At 42.5% G+C, this 21,382-nt stretch overlaps 2 non-coding genes and 1 pseudogene across 2 annotated transcripts; all 3 read left to right on the top strand.

Moving 5' to 3' along the window:
• The first annotated feature begins 4,556 nt into the window (after positions 1–4,556).
• Positions 4,557–4,667, top strand: LOC136752057 (uncharacterized; annotated as a pseudogene).
• A 5,879-nt stretch (positions 4,668–10,546) lies between these two features.
• LOC136751928 (U5 spliceosomal RNA) lies at positions 10,547–10,661 on the top strand. Its single transcript, XR_010817115.1, has one exon. It is a non-coding gene; the product is annotated as a U5 spliceosomal RNA (small nuclear RNA).
• Positions 10,662–17,876: 7,215 nt separating this feature from the next.
• LOC136752032 (U5 spliceosomal RNA) lies at positions 17,877–17,991 on the top strand. Its single transcript, XR_010817212.1, has one exon. It is a non-coding gene; the product is annotated as a U5 spliceosomal RNA (small nuclear RNA).
• Positions 17,992–21,382: the final 3,391 nt, after the last annotated feature.

Here is a 21,382-nt window from a genome sequence, read left to right as displayed (position 1 = left end):
ACGGGACTCGCATCCCTTACCACGGATTTCTGAAGCTTTGGACAGCCTGGCAGGGGCATGCTGGTTTAGTACCATGGACCTGCCAAGTGGTTATTGGCAATTTCAGCTGGCATCAGAAAGCTGACTAAAGCTGAAGGCCAGTTAATGTTAGCTTGCACAGGATGAAGTCTCTTTCCTGGGACATGTAATCACCAAGGGTGGTCTCAGACCAGATTCCAGGAAGCTGGACAAAGTGAAAGATTGGCCAACACCAAGAACACCTACTGAGGTGAGAGCTTTTGTGGGTCTCTGTTCCTATTACAGACGATTCGTTAAAAACTTTGCCCAAAAAGCTGCACCACTGCATTTGCTCACTCAGAAGGGAGTTGTTTTTCAATGGACCCCTGAATGTGAAGATGCCTTTTACTCTCTGAAGTGTGCTCTAACTGAACATCCAGTAGTGGCCTATCCAGATTTTTCTCTACCATTCTTACTCTACACCGATGCTTCTCAGAATGCAATTGGCTCTGTGCTCACTCAGGTTCAAGACAGAAAAGAAAGAGTGATTGCATACGCAAGCCACACCCTCACTCCTTCAGAGAAAAAATGGTCTAAATATGATCTTGAACTCTGGGCAATAATCTGGTCTGTGTGGCACTTTAGGCACTTTCTGTCTGGCACCCCATTTAAAATTGTCACAGACCACAAACCATTGCTGAGTCTGAAGAAAAGACCAGCTGATGGTGATCCCACAGGAAGAAGGGGACGTTGGATTCTAGATCTGGATGTGTATGACTGTGTAATTATTCACAGGGAAGGAGCACAGCATGCCAACGCTGATGCTTTATCCAGAAGACCGGACATTTCTCAGAGTAGTAAGGGAGTGCAGTGTTTACTTGTCACCTCACAGAAACAGAAAAGTACGTCATCTACTGACATGCAAAACAGTTGGTCTTCTGAACTACAGCCTGAACAAGCTGTTCCTGTAAGACAAACCTGTGAAGATTTAGCAATTGACATTGATGAACTGAAGCATAAACAACAAGCGGATGTCATTCTGAGAACTGTGATGAAATGGAAAGAAATGGATAACCGAAGACCTACTGCACGACGAATCAAAAACTCCCCGTCAGCTCTGAAAAAGCTCTGGTATGAGTTTCCTCGCCTGACTTTGGAAAATGGGATCCTCTGTCAAAAAATTAAAACCTTTCTGCAGAAAGCCTATACTTACCAATTGGTTCTTCCTGAATCCCTCATTCAGACAGACCTCACTTACCTACATGGAAATGTCTTCAGTGGACATTTAGGGACTGAACGAACTTTGCAGAGAGCCAGAAAAATCTGCTATTGGCCTTACATGTCACGTGACATTTACAAGTTCTGTACAGAGTGTTTAACATGTCAGACTCGCAGTGCTCCAACACCAAAAGCTAGAGCTCCTTTACAACCTATTGTGGTGGATCGTCCATTCCAGAAATTTGCTGCTGACCTCACCGAGCTACCAGTCACTTCTCAAGGCAACGGGTATGTTCTTGTTATAATGGATTATTTTACATGCTATGTGAATCTCTTTCCTTTAAAATATCAGCGTGCAACAAGTGTAGCTCAATGCTTGTTTGAAGACTTCATCCGCCAACATGGTATACCTGAGTCCATCCACACTGACCAGGGCAGACAGTTTGAGTCTGATCTGGTGAAGCAGCTGTGTAGCAAGTTGGGAATTGAGAAGACACGAACATCTCCGTACCATGCCCAATCAGATGGCATGGTGGAAAGACTGAACCGGACATTAAAAGACCAATTAGCTAAATACATCTACCAAAATGGAGGAGAATGGGACAAATACCTCTCACAGGTGGAACTTGCGTACAATTCAAGTGTACATTCCAGTACTGGATATACTCAATTTTTCCTTGCTCATGATCGGGAACCTTGTCTGCCTGTGGACGTTTTGTTGAACTGCAGTTCATTCACTACTCAAGCAACTCCGGGCACACCAGCTGCTTATGCCCTGGATGTCTTTAACCGCCTGTCACATGCTTTTGACATGGCCGCTGAGTAGTCGAAAGAATCTAAACTACTGCAAAAGACTCACTATGATCAAAAGCTTGCTTTTAACCCCTATGCTGAAGGTGATCTTGTTTTCCTTGATGATCCTGCCAATCAAAGGAATAAACTTGCTCCTAGATGGAAAGGGCCATATAGAGTTCTGAAGAGGTTGGATAAAGACGGTTGTCCTGGCGTGACCTATGAAATCACTGACCCAAAAGATCCACGATCCAAATCATGGATTGTATATTACAATCTGCTGAAGGCATACAAAGGTCCTTGGTCTGACTTACCTGCTCATCCAGAAGCGCCTCCACAGCTGTTTAGAGATCCTGATGATGCACCTGTCAGTCCGCCATCAACACTGACGGCTTTGTCTGGAGACGTCCCTTACCCACTTCCAGTTCCAGCGAGCTCCAGTCATCACTCGATGCCGTCTCTCTCTCTTCTTTCTTCCACAGCTCCTGTCCAGAGGGATATGCTACCTGTTCCAGGTGTTGTTCCACAGCCTGCTCTAGCACTTGAGCCATTCCCAGGTGTCACCCATTCTTCCAGCCTTCGGGATGCCCAAGTCACAGTGCACCCAGAGACTGTGTCTTACCTCAGCGACCGCAGACTCCTGTGGCATTACCTGCTGGATGTACCTAGTGGTCGTAAAGTTATGAAACCTGACAAGTTTAAAGATTTAGTTATTTCGTAGTACATACCTGTTTTCATGTTACATTACAGTTCAATTCAGTAATGGCTTCTAATTTGTCATTCTTAAAAAAAAAAAAAAGTTCCTATTGTACTGATATACATCTATTGTGATTAAATTACTGCAACATCAGTTTATCATTTGGAAAATCTAAGTGTATATATATATATATATATAAAAATGTAACATTAGAAAAACTGTATGATTTATTTAATTAAGAAACGAGGAAGTTTTAAATAAAGTGGGGGAAGACTGAGACATTAGTCTATTATTGAAAAAAATAAATATCTATGAAAAGGTATCGTAAATGAAATTAGAAACACTTTATACATTATTTTACTTTATATCAGGGAGAAATCGCTATGTGTTATGTTGTTCCCCTAAGAACATATTTCAGTTGCATGTTGTAAAGCCGGACAGGTTAGAGTCACGCACGTCTTTGTGTTCTGGATAGAGAGGAGGTGGCGCTGCACTGCTGTGCTCGGCATTGTATTTGTAACTGCAACTTGGGCTCCAGCACCGGCACCATGTCGGTGGAAAAGCGCTAAGTGAGCTCACACTGAGCTCAGTGTAATGTCTGCTCTGGAGGGCTCACAGTGTGACCTAGTCGTGAGTTCACGTCTTTACTGGGTAGTCCTTGACAACTTAATTGACTCAATTCTTGGGCTTAATTGGTCAAAATGACCATTGGTTGAAGGTACTCAGGGACTGATGTGTAGAGAGACTTATTAAACCTGCAGGATTGTGGTTTTCCCAGAACAGAATTAACCAGCTCACCACAAAGGAACGTGGTAGGTGCTATAGCAACATGGATTACACAAAAACATTGAAATCCAAGTTTGCAGTGGCCCTTGGGCCATTGTGTGGTGATCCAGATCACTTCAGCATGAATTTTGCAGTGGTCTGGACTACAACTCCAGGGACTACTGTGCAGTGGTCCAGACCTCAGAAACTGTATGCATATGAACAGTGAAGTAGGCATCATAACTGTAGCCAATACTTTGTGGTTAAAATGCTTAATTTAATCTCTGTATTGTACGGAATAATAATAACAACTGTAAAACATAAGAGAAGGGCCTGATAATAAATACATTACACAATAGACTAGAACCCTTAGAATATAATAATATGAACATTTTCATGATTAGTATGATTGTAGTTTGGATGATATATTAATGCAAGTTGATAACATATTTTACAGAAAATGGGTTTTAGGAATTGTGTTAAAAATACTAAAAGAATTGTCTTAGGGACCACTGCTCCTTTGTATAGCCCACTTTTCTTTTAAATTATGTTTAAAACAAAATTGAGGAAGCAGTGGTTAGTTCTGAATCAAACATATTGACCCCCTCACTCAATCTGTAAGTCCTGCAGCAAACATTGGAATATGCATAGATATTTGCACAGACTGGTATAAATGTCCCTAATAAATAACCAAATGCCATTTTTGTTGTTTCAAATGTGTCCAACATCTTACCAGTATGTCCTTTTAGTATGTCACAAAGGTTCCCTAATTCGTTTTACAAATGTTCCCTGTATGTTATGAATGTTCCCTAAGCATGTGACGAATGTTCCCTCGTTTATGTTACAGATGTGCCCTAGCACTTCTCTCTCTCTTTCTCGGTCTCTCACTCTCAATTCAGTGCATTTGTATTTTAAAAGCAATTGGACATGCATACATACATACATACATACATACATACATACATATATATGGAAAATAAACAATACAATTATAAATCACAATAAGATGTAATAAAGTACAGAAAAGCAAAATGTAATAAAATGTGATCTTTAATACAAACAATGTATGGCTGGTCGGAAGCGTCTTGGACTCGGGTTCCTCTTCATTATAACGCTTTTGCCTTTTGTTAAAGCTTTCCATGGAGGGGAACGTGGATGAGTTTGTACCATTCTTGGGAGGCTCTGCCTTGTTGGGGTGGAGCTGTGATCCAGGTGAACAGCAGATCGGGCATAGGTGGGCATGTGGGCGGAGAAGGAGGAAGGCCGGTCAAGCAAATAAGCTTGCTAAGGTACGCAGCAGCAGCAAACAGCCCCCCCATCCAGCCAGCCAGGCAGTCTGGCTGGCAGTGGCTGAGTCGTTGACAGACTGCAAGCAACGGAATGCACGTGCTCTGTGATGTCATAGCAGTCAGCTCAGAGAGAGGTTCGTGATGTCATCGCTGAGTTGGCTGGCTCTGTGTGTCTTGCTGGCTGTGTGTGTTGAACCGTCTTAGAAATAAGTGGAGAAGGCGCGGAGATAAAGCAATCAGTACTTTAATCGAGCAGCTCGGAAGCCCCACGTCAGTAATAATTCCTTCAGTGAGACTTAATGTTTACAAACATGAGTATAACTTTATAGGAAAAATGACATAACATCTTATGGCCATTCATCCAATCAGCAGATACAGGTCCGGGTCCGTTTTACGATCTGTCCTCCCGTGAAGAGGTGATGGATCCAAAGCGGATGTCCGTCTTTGATGTGCACTAGGAAGATACGATCCCACGGTCATCATTTACCTATTGTCAATCGCTCTTTAACAAAATCAATTCCTCCCTATCTGGAGAAATGATTAAGTCATAAACAAATTCACAGCAGACATCTGTAGGCTATTTCGGCACTGTGTAATCTTTCATTACTGATAGGAGTTTCTAACAAACCAACCTTCTTGACCCTTTACTTGTCCTGCTAAATCTAATCTGCTCAGTCTGTAAACAAAACTACTTCTAATGCTAGTATTAATATAAAACATTATATAATTATCACAAAACACTTTCTTCAATGTCCTATACAGAGTCTTCAAAAGCTATCAGACTTTAGCAGCTGGTGTTTGAACACACATACGAGTATACAGCAGTTTCTGCAGCTTCGCAAGACCTAATTTTAAACGTTGTTGATAAATTAGATAATTAGTGAGGACCCTCTATTTGCATTTCTTCCTCCATAAATGCTAAAATAAAGTTTTACTGACATTTTATTGACCCTACCACTGCATAGGACACATCTGTAACATGAACGCTACTGAATGGCACATATATTGAAAACTACAGAGAATTGAGACAAATCCAATTTACCCTTCATAAATAATCTTAAAACTTTTCCAAACAAGGCAAAACCCACTTGAAATACGTTCATTCACATTTTTGGTAAACAAAAAGAGAGATTGTTACATATGTTCCCTATGATGCATCTACAGAGCGAGAGACAGAGACAGAGAGAGAGACAGAGACTAACACAGCCACCCACTCACACACACATACACACACACACACACTCTATCTCTCTCTCTCTGTCTCTCACACACACATACATACACACAGCCAGCAAGACACACAGAGCCATCCAGCTCAGCGTTGACATCACATGACAAACCTTTCTCTTAAGCTGACTGCTATGACATCACAGAGCACGTGCATTCCGTTGCTTGCTGTCTGTCAACCACTCAGTCACTGCCAGCCAGACTGCCTGGCTGGCTGGATGGTGGGGCTGTTTGCTGCTGCTGCGTACCTTAGCAAGCTTATTTGCTTGACCGGCCTTCCTCCTCCTCTACCCACATGCCCACCTATGCCCGATCTGCTGTTCACCTGGATCACAGCAAAACCCCAACAAGGCAGAGCCTCCCAAGAATGGTACAAACTCATCCACGTTCCCCTTGATGAAGAGGAACCCGAGTCCAAGACGCTTCCGACCAACTATACATATTTGTGTGTATTAAAGATCACATTTTATTACATTTTGTATTCCTGTACTTTATTACATCTTATTGTGATTTATAATTGTATTGTTTCTTTTCCATATATATGTTTGTATGTATGTATGTATAAATGTATGTTTGAATGTCCAATTGCTTTGACAATACAAATGCACTGAATTGAGAGAGAGAGACAGAGAGAGAGACAGAGACAGAGACAGACAGACACAGAAGACAGACAAAAAGGCACTAACACAGCCACCCACCCACCCACTCTCACACACACACACACACACACACACACTCTCTCTCTCTCTCTCTCTCTCTCTCTCTCTCTCTCTCTCTCTCTCTCTCTGCATGCTGGGAGTTCATAGGGGAAGTCAGTGGTGGTGGGAGGTTTGTTTGGAGAGAGTGTGTGTGTGTGTGTTTTTACTACTCTTTTTCTTTCCTTTTCTTGTTTTTTTATAGATACTTTTAATCGTTTGTTGGTTTTAAACGATTCGGGTTTAGGGGGTTGTTTTTCGATTTAGATCAGCATGGCGTTGCGGGCGGGGAGACCCCCCCCCTTCATTTAATTACGAAACGCTGACCCGAAAGCACGGGTTTATACTCGTGTCCCAGGAGTAGGTGTCGGTAGAGGACTGTGCGATGGAGATCGGAAGGAAGGTCGGCTTCCAGAACATCGTCTCTGCGGCTCGAATGAATAAGGGCATTGTGGTTTTCCTGAATTCTGAGGCGCTGGTGAAGGATGTGATGGAGGAGGGGGTCACAGTGAAGGGGACCTTCCTGCCCACGCTCCCTCTGGCCACCCCGGCTGTAAAGGTGGTTACTTCCAATGTGCCCCCCTTCCTGAGCAACGATCTCCTGGCGGGGGATCTGAGTCGCTATGGCCGGCTCACCTGCGCCATTAGGAGGGTGCTGCTGGGCTGCAGCGCCCTGGAGCTGAAACACGTCCTCTCTTACCGCAGACAGGGTTTCATGGTGCTGGCGGACGGCGCCGATGAGTTAAGCCTGTCTCTGAAGTTTAAGATCGAGGGGTTAGTGTACGTGGTGTTCGTGTCAACTGATACCATGAGGTGTTTGAGGTGCGGGGCACAGGGGCACATCAGTCGCTCTTGCCCTCAGGGAAGCTGCTAGCAGTGAGAATGCAGAGCAGCCACGGGCTCAGTTAGCCGAGGAGGGAGCTGCTGTTGCTGCTGATGCGGCCGCCACCAAGACTGAACACTTAGCCAGTGATGATGGGTTTAAAGTGCCCAGGAAAAGACAGCAGAAGCAGTCTGCCCCGTCTTCTGAGGCCGTTGATACAGTTGTCTAAAAAGGCGAATATTGCTAGGGCGGCTGGTGAGGAGGATCCCGGAGACGGTGTGGGGGCTGTGGGGCGGCGGGACTCGCAGTCAGGGGAGTCTGTCTGGGGGAACCTGCCGTCTCAACCCAAGGTGGCCGACCGGCTGCGGCGCCGGGAGTCTGAGTGCAGTGCTGCGGCTGTGGAGAGCGCAGACTCGGACAGCACTGCTGAGGGGGACATCGCTGACTCCCAGGGCGAGCCCGTCTCCACTGACACTGCGGGATACAGTGCTAAAAGCATTAAGGATTTTTTAAGAGAGACCAAGGGGAACAGGAACATAGTTTTAGAAAACTTCTTCCCTAATGCAAAGCAGTTCCTGGCATCTGCACAAGTGATCCTGCAGGATGTGGCACTCGCGGAGTTTAGTGAGCCGGAGTGCTACAGGTTAAAGAAGTGGAAAGAGTGTTGTCAGGACTGCTTTGCAATCTAATGATGATGGTTAATAGTATGTTTTTTTATGTCTCAATTTTTATTTGTACAAGAGACGCACGCAGACAGTGTGAATGACTGTGAGTGGCAGCGGGAGTGGAAAGGAGAGAGTGTGTTTAGCCAAGGGTCTAGTGTGAGTGGGGGAGTGGGGATTTTATTTTCACACACTTTTAAAATGGATTATTTTAAGAAAACAGAGTTTGTTGGTGGAAGATTGTTGATGGTAAAGGCATCAATGCCCACCTATGCCCGATCTGCTGTTCACCTGGATCACAGCTCCGCCCCAACAAGGCAGAGCCTCCCAAGAATGGTGTGTGTGTGTGTGTGTGTGTGTGTGTGTGTGTGTGTGAGTGTGTGTGTGTGTGTGTGTGTGTGTGAGTGGGAGGGTGGGTGGCTGTGTTAGTGTCTGTCTGTCTGCCTGTCTGTCTGTCTGTCTGTCTCTCTCTCTCTCTCTCTCTCTCTCTCTCTCTCTCTCTCTCTCTCTCTCTCTCTCTCTCTGTCTCTCGCTCTGTAGATGCATCATAGGGAACATATGTAACAATCTCTCTTTTTGTTTACCAAAAATGTGAATGAACGTATTAAAAGTGGGTTTTGCCTTGGTTGGAAACGTTTTAAGATGATTTATGAAGTGTAAATTGGATAAGTCTCAATTCTCCGTAGTTTTCAATGTATGTGCCATTCAGTAGCGTTCATGTTACAGATGTGTCCTATGCAGTGGTAGTGTCCGTAAAATGTCAGTAAAACTTTATTTTAGCAATAATACAGGGGAACAAATGCAAATAGAGGGTCCTCACTTTGTATCTAATTTACCAACAACGTTTAAAATTATGTTTTGCGAAGCTGCAACAAATGCTGTATAATCGTATGTGTGTTCATTCACCACGTGCTAAAGTCTGATAGCTTTGATTATATATATTTTTTCTCATGAACAACAAATGTTATTTGCTTGATTTTTACAGAGTATGTCATAAATTCCATTATTATGAAGCCTGCCAAATTGTATGCTGTAATATTAACTATATTCAAAGTTACATCATTTGTATGTTTTTCCTATCATGTAACAAATGTTCCCTATGTGAAAGATGCATTATATCTTAATAATGTCAAAACAATTAAAGATATACGGATTATTATTTTCGGAAAAGTTATAACACATTGTTATTAACTATGTGTGTCAGTAAAAGTTTAAAAAATCCTGACAGTTTTTTATTGATCCTGCAAAATAAGTGTTTAGGGAACATTTGTAACTTAAAGTTAGGGTTAGTGTTAGGGTTAGGGTTATGAATATAATTGATATATAGAATTGTTAAGAAGTGTAAATGTTTACATTCCATTTTTCATGGACTGTCTGAAAGTTTCAGTTCTATATTCGGTTTGGAAACCTTTTTTTTTCTATATGTGTATATGAAAGATATACATCTATACAATATCTTCGCTATTAAAGATAAACGCATTATTATTTTCGGCATTGTTAAAGCTCATTGGTATTACTGTGACATTAGTTTATTATTGAAAAATATAAATATCTATGAAAAGGTATCGTAAAAGAAATTAGAAACACTTCATACATTATTTCACTTTATAGCAGGGAGGAATCGCTATGTGTTATGTTGTTCCCCGAAGAACATATTATTTGAGTTGCATGTTGTAAAGCCGGACAGGTTAGAGTGACGCACGTCTTTGTGTTCTGGATAGAGAGGAGTAGTGGCGCTGCACTGCTGTGCTCGGCATTGTATTTGTAACTGCAACTCGGCCTCCAGCACCGGCACCATGTCGGTGGAGAAGCGCTAAGTGAGCTCACACTGAGCTCAGTGTAATGTCTGCTCTGGAGAGCTCACAGTGTGACCTAGTCGTAAGTTCACGTCTTTATTGGGTAGTCCTTGAAAACTTAATTGACTCAATTCTTGGGATTAATTGGTCAAAATGACCATTGGTTGAAGGTACTCAGGGACTGATGTGTAGAGAGACTTATTAAACCTGCAGGATTTTTGTTGTTTCAAATGTGCCCAACATCTTACCAGTATGTCCTTTTAGTATGTCACAAAGATTCCCTAATTCGTTTTACAAATGTTCCCTGTATGTTATGAATGTTCCCTAAGCATGTGACGAATGTTCCCTAGTTTATGTTACAGATGTGCCCTAGCACTTCTCTCTCTCTCTCTCTCACTCTCAATTCAGTGCATTTGTATTTTAAAAGCAATTGGACATGCATATATATATATACATACATATATATGGAAAATAAACAATACAATTAAAAATCACAATAAAATGTAATAAAGTACAGAAAAACAAAATGTAATAAAATGTGATCTTTAATACACACAAATATGTATGGCTGGTCGGAAGCGTCTTGGACTCGGGTTCCTCTTCATTACTTATAATGCTTTTGCCTTTTGCTAAAGCTTTCCATGGAGGAGAACGCGAATGAGTTTGTACCATTCTTGGGAGGCTCTGCCTTGTTGGGGCGGAGCTGTGATGCAGGTGAACAGCAGATCGGGCATAGGTGGGCATGTGGGCGGAGGACGAGGAAGGCCGGTCAAGCAAATAAGCTTGCTAAGGTACACAGCAGCAGCAAACAGCCCCCCCATCCAGCCAGCCAGGCAGTCTGGCTGGCAGTGACTGAGTGGTTGACAGATGGCAAGCAATGGAATGCACGTGCTCTGTGATGTCATAGCTGTCAGCTCAGGTTTGTGATGTCATCGATGAGCTGGCTGGCTCTGTGTGTCTTGCTAGTTGTGTGTATGTGTGTGTGTGTGTGTGTGAGAGAGAGAGATAGAGTGTGTGTGTATGTGTGTGTGTGAGTGGGCGGGTGGCTGTGTTAGTGTCTGTCTGTCTGTCTCTCTCTGTCTCTAAATTCAATTCAATTCAATTCAAGGTTGCTTTATTGGCAGGACAAACAGATTCGTAGTGTTGCCAAAGCAGTTGATATATACATACATTGAAAAATAATAAAAGGTAGGAAAAAAGAAACAAAAAAAATGAAACAGTAACATTATAATTTATAAATTAAATCTTAATAGACATGTACATTTGCTTTATAGTTATCAGGTTACAGCTGGTGCTCATGTATGTCATGTTTTCACAGTGAGCCCCTCAGGCTGTGGCAGGCGGCTACATATTGGGCGGCCAGGGGGGCTGTGTGTCTCTCCCCCAGGAGGATAGCTTTTTTTTTTTTTTTCATTCATCAATTCAGAGAATGATTTTATAATATTTATGAATTTATTATAGAACGTGTCCCTTAATTTGGCATATTTATTGCATCGGAGGAGGAAGTGCATCTCTGTCTCGACCTCTCCTGTCTCGCAGTGACCACAGCGCCGCTCCTCTCTGGGCAGCCAGCTCTGCCTGTGTCGGCCCGTCTCTATGGCCAGGCTGTGGTCACTGAGCCTGTACTTGGTCAGGATCCATCTCTGCTTCATATCTCTGACAGTGAAGAGATATTCTGCCAGGGTGTATTCTCTGTTTAGGGCCCGATAGCAATCCAGTTTACTTTGGGATTTGGTTTCATTGTTCCAATGTTCCAGATAGGAGGTTTTGGTTATCTTTATGATTTGGTTGACTCTGATTGGGGGCAGGTAAGCAGTGCTGACCTGAAGCTGGTCTCTGTTCGCAGTATTAGCGGGGGTCAGTGCCGTGAGCTTCAGGGCCAGCTGACTCAGGGGACTCTTTTCAGGGCTGAGCTCTTGGGTTTGGAGGGCCTTGTACTGGAGTGAGTCTGACTCACTTTTCTTCAGGTGCATCCAGAATTTCAGTGCTCTTTTCTTTATATTAATGAGGGTTGGGAAGCGGCCTAATTCTGCCCTGCATGCGTGGTTTGGTGTGTTCCTGTGCACCTGCAGTATGTTTTTATAGAGTTCAGCATGCAGGGTCTCTATTGGATGTTTGTCCCACCTAGTGTAGTCCTGTTGACTTCATTACCGTACAGCGCAATGGGCTGGATCACACTGTCAATTAGTTTGAGACAGAAGAAGATTGTATAACATTAATATCCCATTCACAATCTGATTGCGCACAAAGCTCTTGCTTTGTCTTTGAGTGCCTTCACTGCCAGGTTAAAGCCCCCTGACGCACTAATAGTCAGGCCCAGGTAAGTGTAGTGTGAGGTGTTCTAGGGTAGTGTTGCCAAGCGTGAAGTGGTATTTGTTTCCCTGAGGAATTTTTTTTTGGAAAATCATGATCTTTGTCTTCTTCTTGTTTACTGCCAGGGCCCAGGACTAACAGTACTGCTCTAGCAGTGCCAGGTTTTGCTGAAGCCCCTGTTCTGTGGACGACAGCAAGACTAGGTCATCTGCATAGAGCAGGAATTTGACTTCTGTGTCATTTAGGGTGAGGCCAGGGGCATCAGACTGCTCCAACACCGTTGCCAACTCATTGATGTAGATGTTGAACAGTGTTGGGCTCAGACTGCAGCCCTGCCTCACTCCCCGCCCCTGAGTGAAGAATTCTGTTCTTTTGTTGCCAATTTTTACTGCACATTTGTTTTCGGTGTACATTGATTTTATAATATCATAGACTTTACCCCCTACACCGCTTTGAAGAATTCTGTAATTAAGTCCCTCGTGCCAAATGGAATCGAATGCCATTTTGAAATCAATGAAACAGGCAAAGATTTTGCCTTTACTTTTTTGGTGGACGTGTTTGTCTATGAGGGTGTGTAGGGTGTAAATATGATCTGTAGTGCGGTGATTTGGGAGGAAGCCAATCTGACTCTTACTCAGGACACTGTGCTCGGTAAGGAAGGCCAGTATCCGGGCGTTGATGATACTGCAGAACACCTTCCCCAGGTTACTGCTAACACAGATGCCCAGGTAGTTGTTAGGGTCGAATTTGTCTCCACTCTTATAGATTGGGGTGATCAGCCCCTGCTTCCAGATGTCAGGGAAGTAACCAGTACTGAGGACCATGTTGAACAATTTAAGCACAGCCTCCTGCAGTTGTGCGCTGCTGTGTTTGAGCATTTCAGTGCTGATGCTGTCCGGGCTGCAGGCTTTTCTGGGTGGAAGTGCCTGGAGCTTTTTAGATAGTTCCTGTAGGGTGATTGGAGCGTCATTTGGGTTTTGATTATTTTTAATTGATTGTTCGAGCAATTTCAGTTTTTCCCTGGTTTCAATTTGTTTGTGTGTCAGATCATTTTGTTTGATATCTTTATAAAGGTTTTCAAAGTATTTTTTCCAAATGGTTCCGTTTCGTATTGCCAATTCTTGTTGTTTTGTTGAATTAAATTGTTCCACATTTCCCAGAACTGGTTTTGGTCAACAGATTTCTCTATGTCATTGAGTGTTTTGTTTGTGTGTTTCTGTTTTTTATTTTTAAGGGTGTGTTTGTAGTGTTTAAGGGTCTCACAGTACTGTTGGCATAGTTCTGTGTCTTGTGGTTGATGATGTTTTTGATTGGATAGGTGACTTAAATTTGTTTCTTATTGATTTACACTCATCATCAAACCATGTCTGTGTGTGTGTATGATTCTGGTTGATCTTTTTCTTTGTCTTTTTAAGATTTGCCATTGTGGCTGCAATTTGAAATACTTGATTGATATCATTTATGGCCAGATTTAGTCCTGTCACGTCAGGCTGGTACTGTGATCTGAGGAAAGTGTTGATGATGTCTGTTATTTCTGTAGAACTGATTGCTTGGTTAAATTCCTCTGTGCTGTTTGGAGCCCATCTGTATGTTTGATTAAGGTTGTACAGCTTACTGGGCTGTGTCTGTGTGTTGCTGGCCTGACTTCTTCTTTTCAGGAACACTGTGATTTGGTTGTGGTCTGACAGGGGGGTTTGCTGCCTGACAGTGAATGCACTGATGAAGGAGGGGTCCATGTCAGTGAGGGCGTAGTCGACTACATTAGTCCCAAGAGCTGAGCAATACGTGAACCTCCCTAAAGAGTCCCCTCTGATCCTGCCATTAAACCCCGTCGGGGATGTTCCTCTGGGTTGTGGTGGGGGTGAGGTACAGAGGGGCCTGACCGAACACATGGCTGTTTCCCTGTGTGCCGATGAAGTTGGGCTCGGTGCCTATCCGGGCATTGAAGTCCCCACAGAGCAGCACATTCCCCTGGGCCTGGAAATGGCCGATCTCTGTGTGGAGGGTGTTAAAAAATTCCCCATTGTAATAGGGGGATTCAGAGGTGGGGGTATACGCTGTACAAAGGTATATATGGTTCTCACACTGGGCTATTCTCTTCTTAATTTGAAGCCATGTATGCGTTGGGCCCTGTTTGACTGGGCTGATGTGGTTCGCCAGCTCCTCTTTGTACCACACTATGATCCCCCCAGAGTCCCTGCCACGCCGCACTGTGCTCAGTTTAATTGAGGGCACAATAACCTCCCTGTAGCCCAGGGGGCAGTGTGTGGGCACCTCTGCACGACACCATGTCTCCAGCAGAACTATGATATCTAATTCCTTAATGCTTTTAATGAATTCAGGGTCTGTGCTCTTTAGCCCGAAAGGCGAGGAGTTCAGGCCCTGAATGTTCCAGCAGCTGACTGTAAATGAGCTCATTTTAGCTAACATTGTACTTGGTGGAATAAAACAATACCATATCAACAATACAACTTTTTAATCTAAGGTTTTGTTTAAACTAGAATTTCAAATATAATAATTATTAGTTTTATGTAAAGTATGGTTACATTGTATGTACACAGGTATTTATTTTTAATTTACAAGTGGGGTTGTCCGTCCCTACCCGAGTTCTCTGGCTCAGCTCAGCAGTCTGGAGCAGAGGAGGCTGAGCAGGTGCTTGATCTCCCCCAGCTCGGTGGGGGCTGGAGTGGCGGCCTGGGTCAGGGCTGCGGCATAGCTGAGCGGCTTCTGATGGGCGCTGTGCCTGGTGCTCGTGGGGCGGGTGGGAGGCTGGGTGATGGGGGCCTGGCCGGTGCTGCGGCATCGTGGTACGTGTGCTCCAGTGCGGGGGGGTTGTATGATTGGCTGGCCTCTGTTGGTATTGCTGTGTGGATAGGAGCTCATACATTCAGTGACTTCTCTCTCTCTCTCTCTCTCTCTCTCTCTCTCGTTCTGTAGATGCATCATAGGGAACATATGTAACAATCTCTCTTTTTGTTTTCCAAAAATGTGAATGAACGTATTTCAAGTTGGTTTTGCCTTGGTTGGAAACGTTTTAAGATTAATTAAGAAGTGTAAATTGGATTTGTCTCAATTCTCCGTTGTTTTCAATGTATGTGCCATTCAGTAGCGTTCATGTTACCGATGTGTCCTATGCAGTGGTAGGGTCAATAAAATGTCAGTAAAACTTTATTCTGATAGCTTTGATTTTATTTTTTTGTCATGAACAACAAATGCTATTTGCTTGATTTTTACAGAGTATGTCATAAATTCCATTTTTATGAAGCCTGACAAATTGTATGCTGTAATATTGAATATTTTCAAAGTTACATCATTTGTTTGCATTTCCTATCATGTAACAAATCTTCCCTATGTGAAAGATGCATTATATCTTAATCACGTCAAAACAATTAAAGATATACGGATTATTATTTTCGGTAAAGTTATAACACATTGCCATTAACTATGTGTGTCAGTAAAAGTTTAAAAAATCCTGACAGTTTTTTATTGATCCTGCAAAATAAGTGTTTAGGGAACATTTGTAACTTAAAGTTAGGGTTAGGGTAATTAATATAATTGATATATAGAATTGTTAAAAAGTGAAAATGTTTACATTCCATTTTTCATGGTTTGTCTGAAAGTTTCAGTTCTATATTCGGTTTGGAAACCGTTTATATATATATATATATATATATATATATATATACATTATTCTATACAATATCTTTACTATTAAAGATAAACGCATTATTATTTTCGGCATTGTTAAAGCACATTGGTATTACCTATGTGTATCATTAAAAGTTTAAAATTCCTAAAGATTTTTTATTGATCTTGTAAAATAAGTGTTTAGGGAAAATTTGTAACATAGAGTTAGAGTTAGCCACTGGGTAAGGGTTACATCTTCAACAGTAAGTTAATTCATGTTAATTATTCTCATCAATTTTAGTCAATACAGTAAAAGTGTCTGAAATAGCAAATCGGTTGAAATCCCTTAATGCATCAATAAAAATGTATACAAATAAAAGGCTGATCTTAGCATATTCGTATACTTGTATGTTCGTTTCTGGTTGTCTACATGTGATTTCGAGTTTTTTGTTTGGTTTTTACAATGTATCTGTGCTGTGTGTAGACGCGGAATGAGTTTGATTGTGATGTTAAATAGGGTTTAGAAACGCAGTCGCCTCGGTGCTGATTATTATTGCTGTGTTTCTCCACTTCTACTCCACGCTTGGGAACGCCCACATCCAGTGACGTTAGCGTTCGATTCCAAGACCGGTGGAAATGCAAGCCGGTTCACAAAAAGATCAGCTGGATCCCAGGCCGAGCAGCGGCTCTGGCTCCAGCACCGGCACCATGTCGGTGGAAAAGCGCTAAGTGAGCTCACACTGAGCTCAGTGTAATGTCTGCTCTGGAGAGCTCACAGTGTGACCTAGTCGTGAGTTCACGTCTTTACTGGGTAGTCCATGACAACTTAATTGACTCAATTCTTGGGCTTAATTGGTCAAAATTACCATTGGTTGAAGTTACTCAGGGACTGATGTGTAGAGAGACTTATTAAACCTGCAGGATTGTGGTTTTCCCAGAACAGAATTAACCAGCTCACCACAAAGGAACATGGTAGGTGCTATTGCAACATGGATTACACAAAAACATTGAAATCCAAGTTTGCAGTGGTGATGCATGGTGTTCCAGATCACTTCAGCAACTCCAGGGACTACTGTGCAGTGGTCCAGACCTCAGAAACTGTGTGCATATGAACACTGAAGTAGGCATCATAACTGTAGCCAATACTTTGTGGTTAAAATACTTAATTTAATCCCTGTATTGTACGGAATAATAATAACAACTGTAAAACATAAGAGAAGGGCCTGAAAATAAATACAATACACAATAGACTAGAACCCTTAGAATATAATAATATGAACATTTTCATTATTAGTATCATTGTAGTTTGGATGATATATTAATGCAAGTTGATAACATATTTTACAGAAAATGGGTTTTAGGAATTGTGTCAAAAAACTAAAAGAATTGTCTTAGGGACCACTGCTCCTTTTTTCCAGACCAATGTATAGCCCACTTTTCATTTAAATTATGTTTAAAACAAAATTGAGGAAGCAGTGGTTAGTTCTGAATCAAACATATTGACCCCCTCACTCAATCTGTAAGTCCTGCAGCAAACATTGGAATATACATAGATATTTGCACAGACTAGTATTAATGTCTCTAATAAATAACCAAATGCCATTTTTGTTGTTTCAAATGTGCCCAACATCTTACCAGTATGTCCTTTTAGTATGTCACAAAGGTTCCCTAATTCGTTTTACAAATGTTCCCTGTATGTTACGAATGTTCCCTAAGCATGTGACGAATGTTCCATAGTTAATGTTACAGATGTGCCCTAGTACTCTCTCTCTCTCTCTCTCTCTCTCTCTGTCTCTCAATTTAGTGCATTTGGATTGTCAAAGCAATTGGACATGCAATCATACATACATACATATGGAAAATAAAAAATAAAATTATAAATCACAATAAGATGTAATAAAGTACAGAAAAACAAAATGTAATAAAATGTGATCTTTAATACACACAAATATGTATGGCTGGTCAGAAGCGTCTTGGACTCGGGTTCCTCTTCATTACTTATAACGCTATTGCCTTTTGTTAAAGCTTTCCATGGAGGGGAACGTGGATGAGTTTGTACCATTCTTGGGAGGCTCTGCCTTGTTGGGGCGGAGCTGTGATCCAGGTGAACAGCAGATCGGGCATAGGTGGGCATGTGGGCGGAGGAGGAGGAAGGCCGGTCAAGCAAATAAGCTTGCTAAGGTACGCAGCAGCAGCAAACAGCCCCCCCATCCAGCCAGCCAGGCAGTCTGGCTGGCAGTGACTGAGTGGTTGACAGACGGCAAGCAACGGAATGCACGTGCTCTGTGATGTCATAGCAGTCAGCTCAGAGAGAGGTTCGTGATGACATCGCTTAGCTGGCTGGCTCTGTGTGTCTTGCTGGCTGTGTGTGTAGAACCGTCTTAGAAATAAGTGGAGAAGTCGCGGAGATAAAGCAAACAGAAGTTTAATCGAGCCACTCAGAAGCCCCACGTCAGGAATAATTCCTTCAGTGAGACTTAATGTTTACAAACATGAGTACAACTTTATAGGAAAATGACATAACATCTTATGGCCGTTCAACCAATAAGAAGATACAGGTCCGGGTCCGTTTACGATCTGTCCTCCCGTGATGAGGTGATGGATCCAAAGCAGCAATGTCCGTCTTTGATGTGCACTAGGAAGATGTGATCCCACGGTCGTCATTTAACTAGTGTCAATCGCCCATTAACAGAAACAATTCCTGCCTATCTGGAGAAACGGTTAAGTCATAAACAAATTTACAGCAGACAGCTGTAGGCTATTCCGGCACTGTGTAATCTTTCATTACTGATAGGAGTTTCTAACAAACCGACCTTGTTGACCCTTTACTTGTCCTGCTGAATCTAATCTGCTCAGTCTGTAAACAAAACTACTTCTAATGCTAGTATTAATATAAAACATTATATAATTATCACAAAACACTTTCTTCAACTTCCTATACAGAGTCTTCAAAAGCTATCAGACTTCAGCAGCTGGTGTTTGAACACACATACAGTTATACAGCATTTTCTGCAGCTTCGCAAGGCCTAATTTTAAACATTGTTGGTAAATTAGATAATTAGTGAGGACCCCCTATTTCCATTTCTTCCTCCATAATTGCTAAAATAAAGTTTTACTGACATTTTATTGACCCTACCACTGCATAGGACACATCTGTAACATGAACGCTACTGAATGGCACGTACATTGAAAACTACGGAGAATTGAGACAAATCCAATTTACACTTCATAAATAATCTTAAAACGTTTCCAACCAAGGCAAAACCCACGTGAAATACGTTCATTCACATTTTTGGTAAACAAGAAGAGAGATTGTTACATATGTTCCCTATGATGCATCTACAGAGCGAGAGACAGAGAGAGACAGAAAGACAGACAGACAGACAGACACTAACACAGCCACCCACCCACCCACTCACACACACACACACTCTATCTCTCTCTCTCTCACACACACACACAGCCAGCAAGACACACAGAGCCAGCCAGCTCAGCGATGACATCACGAACCTCTCTCTGAGCTGACTGCTATGACATCACAGAGCATGTGCATTCCGTTGCTTGCCATCTGTCAACCACTCAGTCACTGCCAGCCAGACTGCCTGGCTGGCTGGATGGGGGGCTGTTTGCTGCTGCTGTGTACCTTAGCAAGCTTATCTGCTTGACCGGCCTTCCTCTTCCTCCGCCCACATGCCCACCTATGCCCGATCTGCTGTTCACCTGGATCACAGCAAAACCCCAACAAGGCAGAGCCTCCCAAGAATGGTACAAACTCATCCACGTTACCCTCCATGGAAAGCTTAAACAAAAGGCAAAAGCGTTATAAGTAATGAAGAGGAACCCTATTGTGTATTGTATTTATTCTCAGGCCCTTCTCTTATGTTGTACAGTTGTTATTATTATTCTGTACAATACAGGGATTAAATTAAGTATTTTAACCACAAAGTATTGGCTACAGTTATGATGCCTACTTCAGTGTTCATATTCATACAGTTTCTGAGGTCTGGACCACTACACAGAAGTCCCTGGAGTTGTAGTCCAGAGCACTGCAAAATTCGTGCTGAAGTGATCTGGATCACCACGCAATGGCCCAAGGACCACTGCAAACTTGGATTTCAATGTTTCTGTGTAATCCATGTTGCAACAGCAACTACCATGTTCCTTTGTGGTGAGCTGGTTAATTCTGATCTGGGAAAACCACAATCCTGCAGGTTTAATAAGTCTCTCTACACATCAGTCCCTGAGTACCTTCTACCAATGGTCATTTTGACCAATTAAGCCCAAGAATTGAGTGAATTAAGTTGTCAAGGACTACCCAGTAAAGACGTGAACTCACGACTAGGTCACACTGTGAGCTCTCCAGAGCAGACATTAGACTGAGCTCAGTGTTAGCTCACTTAGCGCTTTTCCACCGACATGGTGCCGGTGCTGGAGGCCGAGTTGCAGTTACAAATACAATGCCGAGAACACCAGTGCAGCGCCACCTCCTCTCTATCCAGAACACAAAGACGTGCGTCACTCTAACCTGTCCGGCTTTACAACATGCAACTGAAATAATATGTTCTTAGGGGAACAACATAACACATAGCGATTTCTCCCTGCTATAAAGTAAAATAATGTATACAGTGTTTCTAATTTCTTTTACGATACCTTTTCATAGATATTTATATTTTTCAATAATAAACTAATGTCACAGTCTTCCCCCACTTTATTTGAAACGTCCTCGTTTCTTAATTACATAAATCATACAGTATTTCTAATGTTACATTTTTATATATATATATATATATATATATATATATATATATATATACACACTTTGATTATCCAAATGATAAACTGATGTTCCAGTAATTAAATCACAATAGATTTTATTTTTTTTAAGAATGACAAATTAGAAGCCATTACTGAATTGAACTGTAATGTAACATGAAAACAGGTATGTACTACGAAATAACTAAATCTTTAAACTTGTCAGGTTTCATAACTTAACGACCACTAGGTACATCCAGCAGGTAATGCCACAGGAGTCTGCGGTCGCTGAGGTAAGAGAACAGACACAGTCTCTGGGTGCACTGTGACTTGGGCATCCCGAAGGCTGGGAGAATGGGTGACACCTGGGCATGGCTCAAGTGCTAGAGCAGGCTGTGGAACAACACCTGGACAGGAGCTGTGGAAAAAAGAAAAGAGAGAGATGGCATCGAGTGATGACTGGAGCTCGCTGGAACTGGAAGTGGGTAAGGGACGTCTCCAGACAAAGCCGTCAGTGTTGATGGCGGACTGACAGGTGCATCATCAGGATCTCTAAACAGCTGTGGAGGCGCTTCTGGATGAGCAGGTAAGTCAGACCAAGGACCTTTGTATGCCTTCAGCCGATTGTAATGTACAATCCATGATCTGGATGATTTCTGGAATGGACGATTCACCACAATAGGTTGTAAAGGAGCTCTAGCTTTTGGTGTTGGAGCACTGCGAGTCTGA

The sequence above is a fragment of the Amia ocellicauda genome, chromosome 6, assembly GCF_036373705.1.
Source record: "Amia ocellicauda isolate fAmiCal2 chromosome 6, fAmiCal2.hap1, whole genome shotgun sequence".
NCBI classification, from domain to species: domain Eukaryota; kingdom Metazoa; phylum Chordata; class Actinopteri; order Amiiformes; family Amiidae; genus Amia; species Amia ocellicauda.
The sequence above is the reverse complement of the archived record's forward strand: the minus strand, read 5'-3'. Positions and strand labels throughout refer to the sequence as shown.